Below are 10424 nucleotides of genomic sequence, written 5' to 3'. Positions count from 1 at the left end.
ACAAATTCTTCGACCTGTTTCAAACTATCTCCAATTACTACAATCTTACATTCAGTCATAGTTACATTTCTTTCAAAGACCATGACGTTCGACTTTTGCACATTCATTAGCAAATCACTCTCCTTGCACACTTCGTAAACCTTTGTAACCAAGGATTGCAGTTCCTCTTCGCTGTCAGCTAGGAGGACTGCGTCATCGGCGTACAGAAGGCAACTGACAATTAGATTACTCATTTTCGCTCCCACATCCATACTTTTCAATTCTTTCATACATTTATCCATGTATATGTTGAATAACCACGGTGACATTACACATCCCTGTTTGACTCCTTTAGGGATGTCAAACCAGGAAGTTAATGACCCATTTACCCTTACACACGCTACACTATCTTTGTACAAGGAAGCAATAGCGCGGACAAGGTTGTCACTCACTCCATACTCCGATAGAACCATCCATAATTTTTTCCTATCAACTCGATCAAATGCTTTTTGCAAATCAACAAAAGCGCAAAAAAGCTTCTGGTTTTTCGCCAAAAACTTTTCTGTCATATTGCGTAATGCAAATATTTGATCCATACATCCTCTACCATTCATAAATCCACTCTGTACATCCCATACTTTCTCCTTGGTTTCTTTTGTCGTGATATAATTTTCGATTGCCACTGTCTCCCTGTAAAACAAATATGTTTTTTTTTTTTTTACATCAATGTTTGTTTTTGTAACAATATTCAAAGTAATAAAGGAAAGCTTTACTTTCGAACAACTCTTGCAAGTTGTAGCAAAAATCAGTTCGCTAACGTATAGGGCTCTTCGTGAAACCACGAATTTACTGAGAAAGTTTGACGACAACATTGTTTCCAGAAATGATCCAGTTAATTGACCTCCATGATCCTATAATTTGACGCTATTGGATTATTTACTATGGTAATAAGCTAAGTACATGGTCTATGAAAACAAACCAACAAATCCCAAACCAATTGAAGTGAATATGACAACCAACCATTTTAGAAATGAACCAGAATTTGTTAGAAAAAGTGGGGAAAATTGGACCTACAGAATATGCTAGTTCCGAAGGACACTAATTTACAAGATTTTTTTTCGTTTTTTAAAGTGCATTCTTTCGAATACAAAAAAACAAACTGTCAAACAAGTTTTTTTTTCAATTTTATGTTGTCACGCTTTAAAAAAATAGATAACGGAGTTTCACAGAGCAGCGTCCTGGGACCAATCTTATTTTTAGTCTACATAAATTCTCTTTGCAAAATAAATAATTCCGGAAAAATAATTTCGTTTGCCGACGACACGGTTTTGTTATTTGAGGCTAGTGACTGGAACTCTGTCTTTCAGAAAGTAAACTTTGGTATAAACATTGTTAAACAATGGCTTAATGATAATCTTCTTACACTTAATTTCGATAAAACTAAATATCTGACATTTTGTATAAATAATAGTTCACTACCAAGCAATACGCTTAACCTAGGAATTCACTGTGTAAAACACACCAAATTCTGCAACAGGTAGATTTCATTGTGTTGGTGTTATCATTCATAGGAATTTGCGATGGGAGGCTCAGGTCTAGTCACTAAACTCTAGGTTGAGAAAGCTGTGCCATCTATTCGGCTCTCTAAGAGACATTCTGGATATTGACACTCTCAGAAGTGTGTACTTTGCTCTGTTTCAATCCACGGCAACCTATGGAATAGCTGGCTGAAGGGTTGTGCGGCATCCATTTCTAAGCCGCTCATAATTTTACAGAAGTTATATTGAGAATAATGTTCCGGCGCCCTCCTGCATACCTATCAGAACAGCTGTTCCAATATATGAAGGTGCTGGATATGAGACAACTGTACCTAAAAGAAGTACTTACAAACTCCTGGTCAAACAAGAGATCTCAGCAGAATGTTCGTACGAGATTTTCCTAGAGCATGAGTAATGTCATACTCAAAACCCGTACGACTTTTGCTCAGAGGCATCTCTCATTTATCGCACCAAGAGTGTTAAATATTTTGGAAGAACGTATTAAGCTCTCAAGGACAAAAATTATTTTTAAGAAAGGAGTTAAGGACTGGATTTTCCTTAGTGAGAGGGATTTGAGTAGGAAACTCTTTGATGCTTTTCCAAATGCTCGAGTTTACTGTTTACCATATATATGTTTTTTTATTTTTTTTTCAAATTTTTTTTTATGTTTCTAATCCTATATTTGTGGAGGTATACTCATGTGTCTGTGTCATATAATTGCGCATCCCTTCTCAACACAGGACTTTTAGTCTCATGGAGTTGGGATTTATTGTCTCAAATAATGTACTGACCTTATGTATGTAAGTAAATAAATAAATAAATAAACAAATAAATAAGCTCTGTCTATGTAAACGGAGGCTAGATTTCTAACTCCCCGTGTGCATTGTAGCTAAAAGGCAATAACAATATTTGGCTGGTTTACATAGCGCCATTTTAGTGAGAAATCACCTCAAGGGTGCTTTACAATTGTATATTTTAACTCACATTCTAACTAAGCCAAAGTGACATATTTTAATTTCTGATTTAAAATTGAGGGTATGATGAACTAAAGAAGTGAGATTTTAGTTGGGATCTTAACTGACCTAACTGAATTGCCTTCAAACTGTCGATAATTCGTGAGTTTGAAGGCAATTGGTTCCAGGCAGAGGGGCCAGCAAAGGCAAAAGCACGATCTCCGAATCTAGTGTTTGGGGAGCGTTGGATTTTGACAAATTTTCCTCTGCCTGAATCAAATGTTGACCTAAGATTAGATTTTCTTCTACATGAATTTTCCCTAAAACAAAGGTCAGAAGGTAAATTGGACCTAATTCATGTAGAGATTTGAATACTGTCCAGCAAAGCTTGTATTTCATTCTCTCTGGGCTTTTTAACCAGTGCAAATTTCGAAAACGTTGTGAGATGTGAGAATATTTTTTTACTCCCGCAATAAGCCTTGCTGCTGCATTGAAAACAGATCGAGTCCAGGATTGCCCACAGCTTTATTAGAGAACTTAATTTCGAGTTCCTTAACGCGCAACAAGATTGAACCAACTTTTTTATATTGAGACATCTAATTCGAGAAACAATTAAAACGCAGCAATCCTGAGAATGCTTCATTTTTATAATAAAGTCTTTGTCGATATTTATTTATTTTGTTCACGTATAAATGTAAAACGGCCCATTGCTAGAACCTCCATTGAAAATCGTAATTATATTTAGTTAATAAATTATTTTCCAATATATTTGCATAAACTTTACTCAATAAAATATAAATGTACCTTAAATATGCAAACCATACTAGATATTATTTTTTTTTGTCATAAATTTACAGTTTATATGTAGTTCATAGTTTGTAAAGAAATACGTATGTCTATAAGTAAAAACTAAAAATGACACATAAAATAGTTATGAAACATAAAAATATTTTTCCGTAAAGCTGTTAAAGTCTCAAAAAGAAAATAAAAAAATAAAAAACTCAAAAATCATTATTATTTATTTTACATTATTTTGTTTATTGATTTACGCTCAAATCATCAAACTATGGAATTTCTTCAAGAAATATCTACAAAAAAATCAGTATTGTCAAAATATAAGGGAAATTAAGCGTACAAACATATGTATAATCATTTTTCCACCGAAGGGAAATTTTATGATTTTCTAACATAATGGATAATATTAACCGTCGTAATATGAATCCAATAGTTCCCGGTTTAAGATGTATAATATACAGATGCTTGTATTTAAAGTGAGGCATCTTATTTTTAATCATAAATATTTAATGTTTATGGCTTTTAAGGACTCTTACCATCCCTCTCTTTTCCACGAAATACTCGGGGATGGTCGTGTCTTGAGTCACATGTTTGTTGCATCGGTATGTTTTTGTGCATTCTCTTTCTAGCGCGCTGATTATTCGTATCAACCGTTTCATTCTAACAGCCGAGCCGCGCGCTTGCGTCGATTCTCGAATAATAACTTCCATTTCCAGTCGCGTCAAAGCTCTGGTGGGGGATTCATGCGCCGAGAGCTTTTTAAAAGTAAAAGATCGTAACTTCGTAAGAATCGTTTCTCAAGTTTTAATTGATTCGGAAAGTCTTAAAACGGTTTTTAGAAATAACTTTGAAAGAGAACAGTAGTTGTTTTTATAGGACCATTCGTGTATGAAGTTGTGTAAAGAAAAGTTATGTTTATTCTCGTTGGAATGAATCGCTGACAGTGATTAAAGATATTGGGACGCTGAACATTAAAAAAAGTTAAGCGTGTGAAAAGGATTAATTTGTGGTTGGAAGAAACTTATTCTGCTTATAATTGGTAAGAGTAATATTAATTACACTACAGGAATTTATAATAAATATTATTATAAGAATGTACAACTTTATTTTACACCACAATTTAGACCAGAAGGTATTTATAAATAATATTGTTGCGAAATTGACTAAAAATAATTTATCAATACCCTTTTAGAAAGATATTACATAATTATTTTTTAATTTAAAAGCGATAATTTTTGCATAGTTTAATTACACAATAATACCTTATAAGGTTCTAGTATTAAATAAAACAAATTAAAAAATAAAAATAAAGAAAAGGTTTTATTTTTTATTTTTGTGTTTAAATATTTTAAAATTATAACTTTTTTATTATAATAAGTAGAAGTTAATAAAATAAACGCAAACTAAGAAATCATCTTGTCAGCCGGTTTTTTTTTCCTTTCAAGAGAATGTTGTAAAAAGAAGTAATATGTATAAACTTTAAAAAACAATGCAAACACCATTAAAAACTTAATGATGTACATAAAAAAATTACAAGAAATTGTTTGAAAATTTTATAAAATAAATATAAAAATTGAACCAGTACGAAAACGAGAAATTAGTATCAATAAAAAGCACTTTTGCATATCAGCCAATCACTTTTTTATTCTAAAATCTAAGATCAATTATTATTCTTCCGTTTGAGACGCGTTAAGTTATTTTATCGAAAAAATAATATAATATAATTTAGAGTTCTTTGGCCGTATTATTTGATCAATTTAATTTCTTAATGTTCATGCCAAATGCCAACGTAAAATAATATTTTTAATACCTAGGTGATTTAGAATATGGACGCTTTGGTAAACATTGCATGAATAATTGTAATTTATTTATCTTAAACTTTGAATTATATTATGTTTCACATGTGTTACCTATCGGATAATAAAAAAAAAAACAAAAAAAAATGTTTCCTAAGAATTTTCCTACAGATCAATTTCAAAATACCCTTCGAAATTATGAAATAACCTATATTAGATATTATTAATTTATCTAAGGACACGTAGAGCGAAAGAACCGCTAAAAGGATTTAGGATGCAAATGTTGATGGATTCAGAAAACGAGGAAGACCGAGAATAAACTAATAGAAACAAAACAATGTTTTTTTTGTCAATAAACGAGTTACTCTTATAAATCTTTTAATTTCTTAATTTCAAAGCTTTTAGGTATAGCATAATATTTAAAATTAACATCTTGCACCTGTATTTAAAAATATTTGAAATAAATAAAGACTGTTGACTTAATGCATTATGTCAGTATAGCCTCGATATCTTCGTCAATATCGACGCCAATAAAATCCCAAATTATTTTTTATAGTTTACGAAATCTATACATCATTGTACTTTTTATAAAAAAACTTTTTTTACACGGTACTGCTTGGAAAGTGTCCCTGGAAAGGGTTCCTGGGTATGATCATTAGAGGCAGATGAAAACTATAAACCATTGCGTGTCGCGTCGGTTAAATCTTCCGCAATCATCCAGTTTAAAAAATATTATTCTTAGGTTTATTGCGAAACGTGTTGTAAAGAAATAAAAATATGTACCTAGGTACAAATTATAATTTATGTTTCACACGTGTGCACACAGTGCAAATAAAAAATAAGAATTGCTGGGCGAGATTGTTTCAAAGTAACAATAAGAAAGGTTTTCATTAGAGGGGCGAAGATAAATCAAAGCGGTTCGCGTTCCGCGGTTCTCCATCGCTGATTATGATTTATGGCTTTGCTGGGAACGATGTTCCCGGCAACCGGCAACATGTTTACACCGGCGGTGAGCGCTGACGCTGGCTGACTCGCCCGAGCAACTTACACGACATGCTACCAGTGCGCGGTGTCCAGTGCGCACCGCGCAGTCGCCTTGCCGCTGACGGTGATACCGTGGTCATCGCAAAGTTCGCCCTTCTTAAGATATATTGCAATGTGGAAGTTCAGTGCAACAGGAAATTGGACGCGCGGTAAAAATAAGAGCACTTAAATGTGTGGCGAAGTGTTTAGAAAATGGACGGAAAAATGAATATATATATATACGAGTATATATATAACTAGCGGACCCAACAGACGTTGTCCTGCCCAAACGTTGGCCTACATGTTATTAGCTTGGAAAAATACTTTTCATTGATAAGTAATAAGTAGGTACTTAATTACTTATTTATGATTGAATTCCAAAACAAAAAATAATTAATTTTCCAATATCTAATTCTTTTTGCAAGTGTCAAACTCGGCTCTTCTCACCAACAGGGGTGCACTTAATTCACGAATGCGATTTTCAAAAATGAATTTATTGTCATTTAATATTATTTTAGTATTACCGAAAATCCAGTAAAAAGAAAAACATGGGAATAAATTATAAGGAACGTGAGGGAAGAATCTGATTGGTATCCATAAAAAGCGAATGTTGTTTGTAAACATTCAAAATCAACCTTTTTTTAAACACAAAAAAACAACAACCTTCAATTTTTTTTGTATGTTCATTCTCGCCGAATACAACCCTGGTAGGTCGATGGAAAAAAGATTTATGCTTCTAACTTTTTTTTACTGATTTGATTGAAAAAATAATAATAATCTTCATTTTGATAAAAGTTCCGAAGGAAAAAAAAGAACAGAGTTACACGATCAATAGAAACAATATTTTTTTTATTTTTGAAATAGTTACGTTTCTAATTTTTTTTCTTATTTATTTATTTATACAAATATGTACATTTTACACACTTGTTTTACACATTGTACTATATTATAACTGTACGATTTATTATACTTAAGAAACCAAGGTAAAAAAATAAACAAAATGCAGTAAATTAGAAATAGCGTAAATAATAAATTCTAGATTTATTGGTATTGGTGCAATGTATATTGAATTAAAATTATAATTACTAAACTAGCAGTTAACAATAAAGTTCTAGTGCCAAAACTAATGTATGGGAGCGAAGTATGGAATTGGAAAACATATGATGAAAGTAGTTTAAATGCTGTCCAAATGCGATCCCTCAGACGAATGTGTGGTAAAACGATGTATGATAGGTTCACAAATGTCGAGATCTGTGAACAGTGTAAGGCTGAGATATGCACTATCGACAGAATCAAGAAAAGGGTGCTGCGTTGGTTTGGACATGTATAGCGAATGGATAAGGAAAGAACGGCTAAAAGGATCTACAATGCGAATGTTGATGGATGCAGAAAACGAGGAAGGCCGAGAAAGACATGGCATTATCAAGTCCATCAAGTCCATCAAATACTTGAAGATGGACATGTCAAGAGTAGGAATAATCGGCGTGCGTGCATTAGAAAGATGTATGAATGGAGAGAAAGGGAGGTCTGCAAAGATAGAGTGATATAGCGTTCTATCCTCTCTGCCTACCCCTACGGGGAAACGGCGTGATGGTTTGTTTGTTTGTTTGTTTTGTTTATATTGAATGCCCTGGGTATATATATTACAAACTGTCTCGTGCTCAATGCTCGGGGGTTATTTATTTTATTTCATTATTTTTTTTTATTCGGAAAACATACAGCCATACCTAATAAGTACTAAAAACAAAGATTTTTAACCATAAAACACCAATTAAGTTTTCATTAATTATATACACATTAAATGTGACAGAAAATAGATAAATAAAAAAATAAGTGAGAAAATAATAGTTTTCCATGGAGGTTATTATTGGTAACAAATGAAAATACCAAATGCACACTCCGAGCCATCCATGCACACATATATGGACGCTTACATAAACACACATGCATACGAACATCTACATGCCTCTACTTATAAAACATACACAAACACATACGAGTTCATTACATGCGTTACATATACATACATAGCATAAACCACTCAAGATGTACACTCAGCAACTATCCCAAATAATAAACCCCATGAAGAAATTTTATGTACAAATGCAACGTGCAGTTAAAAACATATATGTTAATACTGAGTTTATTTATTTATTTTAGTTGGGAAATCAACAGTTTTACATACATATTTATAGTAAACATACAGATATAGTGTATAAACTCAGAACTAATAACAGATTTCCACAAAGTATACAAAGTTAGTAAAGAAAATATATTACATATCAAATAAATACATACAAGTTTAAACATATAAAAATGTTATTTTGATGTACTCGTAAATATTTATCATTAATAAAAGATTTGTTAAAATATTTATTTTAAGAACATTAAGTTAATTGAGCGGGATTAGGACAAGAATGCTTGAAGAAAGGAAATGGAGGGGAAGGGAGATGTACATATTTATTATTATAATGTCTACTAAGTTACATAATGCATTTTTAGTGTAAATTTTAAATCTGACAGAGTGATGTTTGTGTAATCTATATTTTAAAATTTTGTATTGTACACTGAAAAAGTCCTACGAAAAAAAGCATTTTTAACATACGATGTTTAACTTTCATTATGATTTTTACAGGTACGTCTAATAAATGAATTTGAGGATAAATGAATTTATACATAAAATGACATGATAATGGCACTGTAAAAGCTATCAATAATAATCAAAAATAAGATTAGTACAAAAGCGCTACTTCCACCCTCCAAATTAAACATACTTCTAGAATTATATTTTTACACAATATTTTCAAAAATGCGACCTGACCATACTTTGTTTGTTACTGAACTTGTTCTGGAAGGCACTCGTTTAGAAATAAATTTAAAGCATGCAGAATATTTCGTTCCGTTTCATATACAGCCGCGCACTTTGGGGCGTTATTCCGGGAAGATTTCTTATTAAGATCTCGTGAAAAACTGGGGTTACGCGTTACGCATCGCGGATGTTTGAACGGTAGGTAATAAAATACAAAGTAATAAGCAGCGTCGTCTTTTCCGCAATCATTTTTAATACAAAGGCCGTAGATTTGCAATTGTAAACACGCAAAAACAAAGGAAAGACCATTGGAAATAATAAATGGGTGGTTTTATAATAAGGATATCTATGTATGTTGGAAGCAAATGATAGTATAATGGTGTAATAAACCATCGAGGTATATAATTTATGGTTCCTCAACCTGCGGCCAATTAACATATATTTTACAGAACGGAGTTAAGTCTGTTGCGAGCGTTCGCCGGTTACTTTTGAACTTTTGTCTCCTCGCAATAACTAAAACGCATATATGAACTCTTAGATACTGCACAAATCGATCAGAAAAAGATAGAAAAAGCAATGGTATAACCTTTCACCGGTAAGTAATGTTTTTATCTGAATTAATGCTTGTTGAAAATAGCTATTTTAATGTTTAAAAAAAGTTTTATTAATGTGTCACCAGTATTGAGCTATCTTCTGTCTCTGTCCTGCTCAGTTAGTCGGGCGTATAGTGAAACAATAAACAAAGGTGCCGCCGCGTATGCGTTAGGGAGTGACATACTGAATAGAACTTACAGTAGACCGGTGTAAACAGTCTGTGCTTTTTACCGTACTTAAGTTAACTCCTATTCAGTGTGTCTCTCCCCACATCCACATTCGCGTCACCTTTGTTTATCGTTTCACTATACCCCCAACTAACTGCGCAAGACGGAGACAAGAGATAGCTGGTAACATATTTTAAGACTTTCTGATAGAAGAATCCTAACTGACCTAATATTACTTTTTAAGGTGATCAATTCATTGATTGACTGTCCAGATTTGCTGGAGTTGGTGTGTTTCCGTGTACCTGGTCGACATACCCGCCACAGATCTCCTTTTTGTTTTGCAAGTTCTAGAACCAACTATCACATGCACTCGCCTATCCCTAGGCTCCATAGATATGGCAATCAGTATGAGGACAAGGTTGATATATTTGGTTCTGGACTTGATAGTTATAAAACGAGTCTGATTTTTTTTTTTCTCTCGCAATATTATTCCTTAACTTTTCTTTATATTTAAAAATGTTTTTCCTTCTTTTGTTTTTTCATATTTATGTATTTATTTCGTTAATATTTTTGGTTGCTTATGTGTATTTACCTACTTGTTACTATTGTTATAGTTATGCAATTTTATAATTTTTTGTTATGTTTTTAAATACGTATTTTTTTTTTTCATATTTATGTTTGATATATGTTAAAGGCAATTTATGCCGTTTATGTCAAATAAATAAATAAAAATTAATAATACTTTTTCTCACATTAAAATAGCTGTTTTA

The 10424-nt window shown here is 32.3% G+C and overlaps 1 protein-coding gene across 1 annotated transcript in view; it reads left to right on the top strand.

The window, feature by feature from the left end:
* Positions 1-3979: 3979 nt before the first annotated feature.
* The window catches only part of LOC148275097 (uncharacterized), a gene marked incomplete at its 3' end in the record, with an annotated part of 49204 nt that continues 42759 nt past the window's right edge, over positions 3980-10424 (top strand). The window contains exon 1 of the mRNA XM_088236136.1: positions 3980-4304. The remainder of the gene's footprint in view (positions 4305-10424) is intronic.

This window comes from Micrasema longulum, unplaced genomic scaffold (assembly GCF_059751315.1).
Source record: "Micrasema longulum isolate JH-2025_06_02 unplaced genomic scaffold, ASM5975131v1 h1tg001512l, whole genome shotgun sequence".
In the NCBI taxonomy this organism is placed as follows: domain Eukaryota; kingdom Metazoa; phylum Arthropoda; class Insecta; order Trichoptera; family Brachycentridae; genus Micrasema; species Micrasema longulum.
The sequence above is the reverse complement of the archived record's forward strand: the minus strand, read 5'-3'. Positions and strand labels throughout refer to the sequence as shown.